Source organism: Ascaphus truei, chromosome 7, assembly GCF_040206685.1.
Source record: "Ascaphus truei isolate aAscTru1 chromosome 7, aAscTru1.hap1, whole genome shotgun sequence".
Taxonomy (NCBI): Eukaryota; Metazoa; Chordata; class Amphibia; order Anura; family Ascaphidae; genus Ascaphus; species Ascaphus truei.
The window spans coordinates 106,595,895-106,609,046 of NC_134489.1; positions in this window are offsets into that span (position 1 = coordinate 106,595,895).

Below are 13,152 nucleotides of genomic sequence, written 5' to 3' on the forward strand. Positions count from 1 at the left end.
TTTGTTAAAAATATCGAATATAATAAGACCTCTAAGGTATCATACATGATTCAGCAATAATAGCAAAAAAGGCCTAGAGTCAAACTGACCCCTTAAGTCTTGCATTAAAATCAACACATTAAAAACACATAAATATTGTAATTACTCCCATACTACAATCACAGCCAGGGGGAAAGATGCTCGTCTTAAGGGTTAAAAAGGGGCGGAGGGAAAAGGGAGGGGTGTGGGGTATGGGTTGGAGTGGTTGATGATACCAATGCAATATCACAACAAAGCAGGTGAAATGTATCTAAATATTGGACGATTGTGGTAACACCAGGTCACTATGAAGAAAGCAGAAATAGATTATTGGAGTGAGGGAGATGCAGCTCTCTGTGCAGGGAGATACGGCTCTCTCTGTGTGCAGGGAGATGCGGCTCTCTGTGTGCAGGGAGATGCGGCTCTCTGTGTGCGGGGAGATGCGGCTCTCTCTGTGTGCGGGGAGATGCGGCTCTCTCTGTGTGCGGGGAGATGCGGCTCTCTGTGTGCAGGGAGATGCGGCTCTCTGTGTGCAGGGAGATGCGGCTCTCTGTGTGCGGGGAGATGCGGCTCTCTCTGTGTGCGGGGAGATGCGGCTCTCTCTGTGTGCGGGGAGATGCGGCTCTCTCTGTGTGCGGGGAGATGCGGCTCTCTCTGTGTGCAAGGAGATGCGGCTCTCTCTGTGCGCGGGGAGATGCGGCTCTCTCTGTGCGCGGGGAGATGCGGCTCTCTCTGTGCGCGGGGAGATGCAGCTCTCTGTGCAGGGAGATGCGGCTCTCTGTGCAGGGAGATGCGGCTCTCTGTGCGCGGGGAGATGCGGCTCTCTGTGTGCAGGGAGATTCGGCTCTCTGTGCGCGGGGAGATGCGGCTCTCTCTGTGCGCGGGAGATGCAGCTCTCTGTGCAGGGAGATGCGGCTCTCTGTGCAGGGAGATGCGGCTCTCTGTGCGCGGGGAGATGCGGCTCTCTCTGTGTGCAGGGAGATGCGGCTCTCTCTGTGCGCGGGGAGATGCGGCTCTCTCTGTGCAGGGAGATGCGGCTCTCTGTGCAGGGAGATGCGGCTCTCTGTGCAGGGAGATGCGGCTCTCTCTGTGCGTGGGGAGATGCAGCTCTCCGTGCGCCGGGAGATGCGGCTCTCTCTGTGCAAGGAGATGCGGCTCTCTCTGTGTGCGGGGAGATGCGGCTCTCTCTGTGCGCGGGGAGATGCGGCTCTCTCTGTGTGCGGGGAGATGCGGCTCTCTCTGTGTGCGGGGAGATGCGGCTCTCTGTGTGCGGGGAGATGCGGCTCTCTGTGCGCGGGGAGATGCGGCTCTCTCTGTGTGCAGGGAGATGCGGCTCTCTCTGTGCGCGGGGAGATGCGGCTCTCTCTGTGCGCGGGGAGATGCGGCTCTCTGTGCGCGGGGAGATGCGGCTCTCTCTGTGCAGGGAGATGCGGCTCTCTCTGTGCAGGGAGATGCGGCTCTCTCTGTGTGCGGGGAGATGCGGCTCTCTCTGTGTGCGGGGAGATGCGGCTCTCTCTGTGTGCGGGGAGATGCGGCTCTCTCTGTGTGCGGGGAGATGCGGCTCTCTGTGTGCGGGGAGATGCGGCTCTCTCTGTGTGCAGGGAGATGCGGCTCTCTCTGTGCGCGGGGAGATGCGGCTCTCTCTGTGCAGGGAGATGCGTCTCTCTCTGTGTGCGGGGAGATGCGGCTCTCTCTGTGTGCAGGGAGATGCGGCTCTCTCTGTGTGCGGGCAGATGCGGCTCTCTGTGTGCGCGGGGAGATGCAGCTCTCTCTGTGCGTGGGGAGATGCAGCTCTCTGTGCAGGGAGATGCGGCTCTCTGTGCAGGGAGATGCGGCTCTCTGTGCAGGGAGATGCGGCTCTCTGTGTGCGGGGAGATGCGGCTCTCTCTGTGTGCAGGGAGATGCGGCTCTCTGTGCGCGGGGAGATGCGGCTCTCTCTGTGCGCGGGGAGATGTGGCTCTCTGTGCAGGGAGATGCGGCTCTCTGTGCAGGGAGATGCGGCTCTCTGTGCACGGGGAGATGCAGCTCTCTGTGCAGGGAGATGCGGCTCTCTGTGCAGGGAGATGCGGCTCTCTGTGTGCGGGGAGATGCGGCTCTCTCTGTGTGCGGGGAGATGCGGCTCTCTGTGCAGGGAGATGCGGCTCTCTGTGCGCGGGGAGATGCGGCTCTCTCTGTGTGCGGGGAGATGCGGCTCTCTCTGTGCAGGGAGATGCGGCTCTCTCTCTGTGTGCGGGGAGATGCGGCTCTCTCTGTGCAGGGAGATGCGGCTCTCTCTCTGTGCGCGGGGAGATGCGGCTCTCTCTCTGCGCGGGGAGATGCGGCTCTCTGTGCGCGGGGAGATGCGGCTATCTCTGTGCAGGGAGATGCAGCTCTCTGTGTGCAGGGAGATAGAGCTCTCTGTGTGCAGGGAGATGCAGCTCTCTCTGTGCGCGGGGAGATGCGGCTCTCTGTGCGCGGGGAGATGCGGCTCTCTCTGTGCAGGGAGATGCAGCTCTCTGTGTGCAGGGAGATAGAGCTCTCTGTGTGCAGGGAGATGCAGCTCTCTCTGTGCGCCGGGAGATGCGGCTCTCTGTGCGCGGGGAGATGCGGCTCTCTCTGTGCAGGGAGATGAGCTCTCTGTGTGCAGGGAGATAGAGCTCTCTGTGTGCGGGGAGATGCGGCTCTCTCTCTGTGCGGGGAGATGCGGCTCTCTCTGTGCGCGGGGAGATGCGGCTCTCTCTGTGTGCAGGGAGATGCGGCTCTCTCTGTGCGCGGGGAGATGCGTCTCTCTCTGTGCAGGGAGATGCGTCTCTCTCTGTGTGCGGGGAGATGCGGCTCTCTCTGTGTGCAGGGAGATGCGGCTCTCTCTGTGTGCGGGCAGATGCGGCTCTCTGTGTGCGCGGGGAGATGCAGCTCTCTCTGTGCGTGGGGAGATGCAGCTCTCTGTGCAGGGAGATGCGGCTCTCTGTGCAGGGAGATGCGGCTCTCTGTGTGCGGGGAGATGCGGCTCTCTCTGTGTGCAGGGAGATGCGGCTCTCTGTGCGCGGGGAGATGCGGCTCTCTCTGTGCGCGGGGAGATGCGGCTCTCTGTGCAGGGAGATGCGGCTCTCTGTGCAGGGAGATGCGGCTCTCTGTGCAGGGAGATGCGGCTCTCTGTGCAGGGAGATGCGGCTCTCTGTGCACGGGGAGATGCAGCTCTCTGTGCAGGGAGATGCGGCTCTCTGTGCAGGGAGATGCGGCTCTCTGTGTGCGGGGAGATGCGGCTCTCTCTGTGTGCGGGGAGATGCGGCTCTCTGTGCAGGGAGATGCGGCTCTCTGTGCGCGGGGAGATGCGGCTCTCTCTGTGCGCGGGGAGATGCGGCTCTCTCTGTGCGGGGAGATGCGGCTCTCTCTCTGTGCGCGGGGAGATGCGGCTCTCTCTCTGCGCGGGGAGATGCGGCTCTCTGTGCGCGGGGAGATGCGGCTATCTCTGTGCAGGGAGATGCAGCTCTCTGTGTGCAGGGAGATAGAGCTCTCTGTGTGCAGGGAGATGCAGCTCTCTCTGTGCGCGGGGAGATGCGGCTCTCTGTGCGCGGGGAGATGCGGCTCTCTCTGTGCAGGGAGATGCAGCTCTCTGTGTGCAGGGAGATAGAGCTCTCTGTGTGCAGGGAGATGAGCTCTCTGTGTGTAGGGAGATAGAGCTCTCTGTGTGTAGGGAGATGAGCTCTCTGTGTGTAGGGAGATGAGCTCTCTGTGTGCAGGGAGGTACAGCTCTCTGTGTGCAGGGAGGTACAGCTCTTACAGACTGGGGGCAGATCGCAGGGGCAGAATTTAGAGAAAGACACAGCTAAAGACACTGCTATCCCGCGCAGTTTGGCATTTTCCTACCGCACTGTATTTGAAAAATTTGCAACAAATGTATTTTATTTTATTGGTCCCAGTTTTCGGTTTGTCAGTTTTACAGGAAACACATTGAACCTGAATGGTGAAGAGAGAGCGGTCCGTGGGGTCCAGATGCGTTTGTTCTGACCCCCCCACCACCACACAATAAAGGCTTTTTAATTTTTCTACTGGATTGTAGCCCCCGTTTTCTTCACTGCAGCTGTGCTCCGTTTCTGGACCCCACGGACCGCTTTCTTCCTGCATTTGGCGTGAGGCACGCTCATCATGGGGATTACATTGCCTGTTATGTTTTCATTCATATCATATCCATCTGTCTCATTGAATTTGCTGATTTGCTCATTATAGTATATATAGAGGACAGTCAGCCTCTCATAGAGACTTGTATATGGTTTTACTTCACTTACAGGCATGACCAATAGAGTCTCTCACGCAGCGTTCATTGCTTGATTATCCCCAACACCAGTGAATATTATGCTTTACTATTTTAAATAGTGTAGCTGCTACTGAGCCCTGAACTTTGGGACCGGTGCCCTAAAACTCTGAATGGTGAAGAGACCAGTACAACAAGCGCCCACATTCATTTACTAACCTACAGGAACTCGTATAGCTAATAGGGATCTCATACTCGCCCCCATGCTGTACCCCACCTCCCACAATCATGTACTAACCTCACTCATATAGCTAATAGGGATCTCATACTCGCCCCCATGCTGTACATGTTTTCATGTTGTTACTCATATCACTACTCTTAATCACTTAACACCCATCTCATTAGTCAAGAAGATTCTTATTTGCTGCTTTATCAGATTACAGTCTATTATTTACAATACTAAACCCACCTTTTTAGTAATTGTTTTACCACATATTCCTCTATTTGAAACACGTGTCTATGTGTGTGTGTGTGTGTGTGTGTGTGTGTGTGTGTATATATAATATATAATATATATATATATATATATATATATATATATATATAAAGATCAAACAGTCAGCACTCTGATGTAAAGCAAAAGGCAGTTGCTAGTCCCATAGGGATCCACATAACATACAAACCAGCCCAAAGACCAGTAAGGAGACAGCAACCAACGAGGTGTAATCCAAAGAAGTCTGTATTGAAATAAACAGGTACACGAAAGCCAACGTTTCGGTCTCTCAGGGAGACCTTCCTCAGGGCCGTGCAAACACCACACTAACAGTGACCCTACTTATATACCCACACCCCTAGTGCAACCAATTAAACATAACCAATCACCAGCAACCTGTCATGATTTACCTGTTATGCAGCTGAGCACCGTTGAGAAACAACCAATGCCTGGACCAGAAGGAGTCATGCGGATCCACAAGCAGGAAAAAGCAATGTGGTAATCAAAGGCAGCCAACTCAGGCATCTGAGTCTGTAGATTCACGAGCAGGGAAACCCCTCCCGTGATCCAGGCTGCCTGCTCTGATGTCTATAGCCTGCGACCGGTGCCGGGAGCTACAGCGCGTCACCTGACTAGCCTGTGCGTCATAGGGCAAAGTGTGAGCCGGGGAGCCAATGGGAAACATCCATGCGCACTGGAAAGGTACGCAGTACCCTGATGGAGGAACCCTGGCAACCAAGGACGCCAGCACACAGTCCGCGCAGGCGCAGTAGTAAACACTGATAGAAAGGGCAGCGCTGCACCCACAGCACTAATGCAAGGCAGACACACGAGCCAAAAAAGGGCTGTGGCTGAAAATAAAGCCACAAGAGGCAGTGGTCAAGGTCCCAGGAGTACCAGCTGCACCCCACAATATAAAACATGACAATAAAAAGACAATCAAAACAAGGGAGTGACAGTGTGCAAGGGAAGTGAAGCTATGGAGGAACAATGTCCACACGTCAAAAATATGCATGCAAACATAAAAATAAACATTCAAATATGGTCAAAAGATCAAAACAAGCAAAAATCAATGCGCAGGTAGCCATAACCAATTTACAAAAAACAGCCCAGTTTGAGCTCTTCGTTCAGTCCCCCTGGTGCCATAGTCCGCAGTTCAAAAATGAGTCTGGCCTCCTGTTGTAGCAAGATCTTGCCTCTGTCACCACCACGCGTAGGGATAGGGACCTGCAGGATAGGCATGCATCTAAGCGTTGCTAAGGAGTGTCTATGTTCTTTAAAATGTCTCGCGACAGGGAGACATTTAAGGTCCATGTCATCGCCACCGCTCACTAGGGCTTTCCTGATGGTAGTACGGTGCATGGCCATCCGCTCCTTCAGCATCCTCACAGTTTTTCCAATATATAGAAGTCCACAAGGGCATCTGATGTAGTATACCACAAATTTGGATTCACAATTAAGTGCCTGTTGGAGTTTGATGGGAATGCCACTGTGGGGATGATTGTAGCTGGGGCCCAATTGCATGAACTGGCAGTTAGTACAGCCATGACATCGATATGAGCCTGGTTTCTTGACCAACCAGGTCTTGGAGGTGGCATATTTCTCTGTTGGATCCGATCCTGTCACCATGTCACCAATACTAGGGCCGCGACGGAAGCAGAACAGCGGTGGTTCCTTGGCACATGTGCCTATCCTCTCATCATTTTGTAAGATCCGCCAATTCCCCCGGATGCATCGCTTGATGTCATTGGAGGCGGTGCTGAAAGTGCTGACTATGTTGAGTCTGTTAGTCTCCGTTTGTTTAGGAGCTGATGTCAGTAATAAGCTCCTGTCAACCTGTTCCACCTTTTGTAAGGCGTATTGGATGTCTTTTTCACAATAGCCCCTCTCTCGAAAGCGGGCAGCCATCTGACCCAAAGCCATTACGGACTCTGCTGGATCTGTTGTGATCCTCTTCACTCTTAAAAGCTGTGAGTAGGGGAGACCCCTTTTGAGTGGCAAGGGATGGTGACTGGATGCACACAGCAATGAGTTCTTGTCAGTGCTCTTCCGGTACAGTCTTGTAGCCAACGAGCCGCCAGACTTGTATACAATCGTGTCTAAGAAAGCAATCCTATCCCACTATCACAAGGAGAGGATGCTGCCCAGAGGCTTCAGAGTGAAAAACCAACCCACTATAGGCAGGAATGATGTGGAGTTCTGTAAACGCTGGATAGCCATTTTAAATAAATGCTCGTTCGACCTGATGATTCTGGTCATTGACCAATCAAGTAAAGAGATTGCGAAAATCAAGAAGGATATAGAGCTGATAGACATCAAGCATGCGGGTATCCTAGCGGCGGACACAGGCACGGACTGGACTGACAAAATTAAAACTACGGTGGATACATATCGGGACAACCTTATCAAATTTAAAAAGGAGAAGCTTCGACAGGTGACAACAGACTACAAGGAGAGGAACGTCTACCGGTGGCTACTGGGCCTTGGAGAGACCAAAGGCGCAAGAAGTGGACCACAACGCCGTTACCAGTCACGGTCCAAGCGCAGTGGTGCTGGCCGAATGGGATACACCACCAGCGATACCGACCAATCTGATGCCCCAGACAGCGCCCCTATGGAACCTTTTTTAGGATCAGGAGATGGGGGTCGGGCCAGAATACCCCCACACGGCTCCACACCAGGAGATATAACAGGAGAGGTGGCCGGAGATCGGCGTTATCCCGCTCGCGCAGGAAAAACGGCAAGGGGATCCAAGACACAGCCGGTGAGACGGTGATCTACAATCTATCGGACTACACACTATCAAGTGCTGAGACCAGTATTTTACAAAAAGGCCTTTCCTTTGTGCCTACCCACACCCAAGATGCCTTCAAATGGGAGGTCGATATGTACAAATTACACAGACATCTGAAGTTGAAAGACTTTTTTTCCAGGAGTGTACTGAAAGATCCACCCGGGGGCACCGAGGTAACTCCATTTAAGCCTAGAAGCACATTTGATCCTCACTCCACCAATCCGAACATTGCTACGTTCATGAATCTGGTGACCAAGGACTCTCGTAATATCCTTAAGAATCACAAGACAAGTTTCAATAACCTGTCCAGTGATGAACGAGCTGCCCTCAAAACATTACGAGACAATAAAAACATCATTGTGAGGGCTGCGGATAAAGGTGGGGGGATAGTGATCCTCAACTATCAGTATTACAGAGAAGAAATTGAACAACAGCTCCTGGTAGTACATCACTACAGACGCTTGCCTGGGGACCCAACAACAGCATACAAAAGAGAAATAGATGGAATCATCCAACTTGGTCTCAATAACACTTGGATCACAGAGGAGACCAGTAAATTCTTGACACAAGATCACCCGGTAATGCCAGTGCTATACACTCTGCCCAAAATCCACAAGTCCTGTACAGCACCTCCAGGCAGACCCATCATATCAGCCCGTGGATCGTTATGCCACCCGCTCTCACAATTTGTGGATTTCTACCTACAGCCACTGGTAGCCAGCATGGGTTCATACATCAAGGACACCACAGACTTCATCAAACAGCTCGGTGACATATCCATAGATACATCTGACTATATTTTTGCCACACTAGATGTGTCTAGTCTTTATACCAACATCCCCCATACGGAGGGCCTGGAAGCAGTTCGCGCCAAATTTGAAACATCTGGTGTACAACAGGGTCCCCCTGTGGAATTTCTCATGCTACTGATTGAGGTTATTCTGCATAAAAATTTCTTCAGGTTCGAGAAGCACCATTACTTACAGCTGACAGGGACGGCCATGGGGTCCAATATGGCGCCATCCTATGCGAATCTGTTCATGGACCAGTACGAGCAGACCCATATACTCCATGATGTGACTTATGGACACCATATTGTCAAATATCTACGCTACATTGATGATGTGTTCATTTTGTGGGGTGGCAGCGAAAAAGATCTGCTGGCGTTTGTGGCTTCTTTGAATAACATTCCTTCCACCATACGCTTCACTCTCAGTCACAGCTCTAAAGAAATTGCTTTCTTAGACACGATTGTATACAAGTCTGGCGGCTCGTTGGCTACAAGACTGTACCGGAAGAGCACTGACAAGAACTCATTGCTGTGTGCATCCAGTCACCATCCCTTGCCACTCAAAAGGGGTCTCCCCTACTCACAGCTTTTAAGAGTGAAGAGGATCACAACAGATCCAGCAGAGTCCGTAATGGCTTTGGGTCAGATGGCTGCCCGCTTTCGAGAGAGGGGCTATTGTGAAAAAGACATCCAATACGCCTTACAAAAGGTGGAACAGGTTGACAGGAGCTTATTACTGACATCAGCTCCTAAACAAACGGAGACTAACAGACTCAACATAGTCAGCACTTTCAGCACCGCCTCCAATGACATCAAGCGATGCATCCGGGGGAATTGGCGGATCTTACAAAATGATGAGAGGATAGGCGCATGTGCCAAGGAACCACCGCTGTTCTGCTTCCGTCGCGGCCCTAGTATTGGTGACATGGTGACAGGATCGGATCCAACAGAGAAATATGCCACCTCCAAGACCTGGTTGGTCAAGAAACCAGGCTCATATCGATGTCATGGCTGTACTAACTGCCAGTTCATGCAATTGGGCCCCAGCTACAATCATCCCCACAGTGGCATTCCCATCAAACTCCAACAGGCACTTAATTGTGAATCCAAATTTGTGGTATACTACATCAGATGCCCTTGTGGACTTCTATATATTGGAAAAACTGTGAGGATGCTGAAGGAGCGGATGGCCATGCACCGTACTACCATCAGGAAAGCCCTAGTGAGCGGTGGCGATGACATGGACCTTAAATGTCTCCCTGTCGCGAGACATTTTAAAGAACATAGACACTCCTTAGCAACGCTTAGATGCATGCCTATCCTGCAGGTCCCTATCCCTACGCGTGGTGGTGACAGAGGCAAGATCTTGCTACAACAGGAGGCCAGACTCATTTTTGAACTGCGGACTATGGCACCAGGGGGACTGAACGAAGAGCTCAAACTGGGCTGTTTTTTGTAAATTGGTTATGGCTACCTGCGCATTGATTTTTGCTTGTTTTGATCTTTTGACCATATTTGAATGTTTATTTTTATGTTTGCATGCATATTTTTGACGTGTGGACATTGTTCCTCCATAGCTTCACTTCCCTTGCACACTGTCACTCCCTTGTTTTGATTGTCTTTTTATTGTCATGTTTTATATTGTGGGGTGCAGCTGGTACTCCTGGGACCTTGACCACTGCCTCTTGTGGCTTTATTTTCAGCCACAGCCCTTTTTTGGCTCGTGTGTCTGCCTTGCATTAGTGCTGTGGGTGCAGCGCTGCCCTTTCTATCAGTGTTTACTACTGCGCCTGCGCGGACTGTGTGCTGGCGTCCTTGGTTGCCAGGGTTCCTCCATCAGGGTACTGCGTACCTTTCCAGAGCGCATGGATGTTTCCCATTGGCTCCCCGGCTCACACTTTGCCCTATGACGCGCAGGCTAGTCAGGTGACGCGCTGTAGCTCCCGGCACCGGTCGCAGGCTATAGACATCAGAGCAGGCAGCCTGGATCACGGGAGGGGTTTCCCTGCTCGTGAATCTACAGACTCAGATGCCTGAGTTGGCTGCCTTTGATTACCACATTGCTTTTTCCTGCTTGTGGATCCGCATGACTCCTTCTGGTCCAGGCATTGGTTGTTTCTCAACGGTGCTCAGCTGCATAACAGGTAAATCATGACAGGTTGCTGGTGATTGGTTATGTTTAATTGGTTGCACTAGGGGTGTGGGTATATAAGTAGGGTCACTGTTAGTGTGGTGTTTGCACGGCCCTGAGGAAGGTCTCCCTGAGAGACCGAAACGTTGGCTTTCGTGTACCTGTTTATTTCAATACAGACTTCTTTGGATTACACCTCGTTGGTTGCTGTCTCCTTACTGGTCTTTGGGCTGGTTTGTATGTTATATATATATATATATATATATATATATATATATATATATATATATATATATATATATATATATATATATATATATATATAGTGCTTGACAAATCACCCAAAAATCTACTCGCCGAACCAAAAAAATCTACTCGCCACCTAGTCCCGCCCCTAGTCCCACCCCCAACCCCGCCTCTAGTCCCGCCCCCAGGAATGCATTTTAAAAAAAGCCATACATTAAATAAATTGAATAAATTCCTAGTAAGAACATTCGTTTTTGATATTAGTTTATTTATTGTATTACATTATACTACAATTATTCCTTGGTGTGTGTGTGTATAAATGTCGAATCTAGAAAAAAAAAGCCAGATGTGAATGACTAGTTTCCTGCACCCCTTAACTAGTGTCTGGATGCCCCCGCTTCACAATATTTAAAGCAGCAATCCCGTCTGGGATCTTACCTGATCCGCAGACCCTCAAAGTCCAGGTACCCTCATTACCGCAATGTTATACATTGGAGGGGAGGTGTTCCCTACCTGTCTTCTGGGTTAGGGGGGGTTCGATGTCTTCCGTGTGAAGCTTGAGTCAGATCTGGAAGTAAGCAGTATAGGTTATTTCAGTGTAGTATAGGGCAGTTAAGATATCCAGATCCAGAGTGTGAGAGTGTGTGGGGGGGAGAGAGCGAGAGTGTGTGGGGGAGAGAGCGAGAGTGTGTGGGGGAGAGAGCGAGAGTGTGTGGGGGAGAGATCGAGAGTGTGTGGGGGAGAGAGCGAGAGTGTGTGGGGGAGAGAGCGAGAGTGTGTGGGGGAGAGAGCGAGAGTGTGGGGGAGAGAGCGAGAGTGTGTGGGGGAGAGAGCGAGAGTGTGTGGGGGAGAGCGAGAGTGTGTGGGGGAGAGAGCGAGAGTGTGTGGGGGAGAGAGCGAGAGTGTGTGGGGGAGAGAGCGAGAGTGTGTGGGGGAGAGAGCGAGAGTGTGTGGGGGAGAGAGCGAGAGTGTGTGGGGGAGAGAGCGAGAGTGTGTGGGGGAGAGAGCGAGAGTGTGTGGGGGAGAGAGCGAGAGTGTGTGGGGGAGAGAGCGAGAGTGTGTGGGGGAGAGAGCGAGAGTGTGTGGGGGAGAGAGAGAGAGCGGGAGAGAGAGAGAGCGGGAGAGAGAGAGAGCGGGAGAGAGAGAGAGAGCGGGAGAGAGAGAGAGCGGGAGAGAGAGAGGAAGAGAGAGAGAGAGTGGGAGAGTGAGAGAGTGGAAGAGTGAGAGAGTGGAAGAGAGAGTGGGAGAGACAGAGAGAGAGTGGGAGAGACAGAGAGAGAGTGGGAGAGACAGAGAGAGAGTGGGAGAGACAGAGAGAGAGTGGGAGAGACAGAGAGAGTGTGAGACAGAGACAGAGAGACAGAGAGGGGAGAGAGACAGAGAGACAAAGAGGGGAGAGAGACAGAGAGACAGAGAGGGGAGATAGACAGAGAGACAGAGAGGGGAGAGAGACAGAGAGGGGAGAGAGACAGAGAGGGGAGAGAGACAGAGAGGGGAGAGAGACAGAGAGGGGAGAGACAGAGGGGAGAGACAGAGAGGGGAGAGACAGAGACAGAGAGGGGAGAGACAGAGAGGGGGGAGAGAGAGACAGAGAGGGGGGAGAGAGAGACAGAGGGGGGGAGAGACAGAGAGATGGGGAGAGACAGAGAAGGGGGGAGAGACAGAGAGGGGAGAGAGACAGAGAAGGGGGAGAGACAGAGAGGGGGGAGAGACGGAGAGGGGAGAGACGGAGAGGGGAGAGACGGAGAGGGGAGAGACAGAGAGGGGAGAGACAGAGAGACAGAGAGGGGGGGAGAGAGACAGAGAGGGGGGGGAGAGAGAGACAGAGAGGGGGGAGAGAGACAGAGAGGGGGGAGAGAGACAGAGAGGGGGGAGAGAGAGACAGAGAGGGGGGAGAGAGAGACAGAGAGGGGGGAGAGACAGAGAAGGGGGGAGAGACAGAGAAGGGGGAGAGACGGGGGGTAACCGACTGACGGGGGGCAACTGACTGACTGGGGGGGGGGTGGGATGACTGACTTTGACTGACTGGGTGACTTTTGACTGACTGGGTGATGGGGTGGGGGGGTGACTGACTGTGTGGGATGATTGACTGGGTGGGGGGGTGGTATGACTGACACTATGACTGACTGGGGGACTTTTGACTGACTGGGTGGGGGGTGGGGTGACTGTGTGGGGGGGTGGGGTGACTGACTGGGTGACTGGGTGGGGTGACTGACTGGGTAGCTGGGTGGGGGTGACTGACTGAGTGGGGGGTGGGGTGACTGACTGGTGGAGGGGGGGTGACTGACTGGGGGGTTACCTCTGGTGTCCTGCACACACACATTCTCTCTCTCCCACACACAAACACTCAATCTCTCCCATACACACACACACACACACTCTCAATCTCTCTCTCATCCCCATACACACACACACACACACACACACACTCTCTCTCATACCCATACAC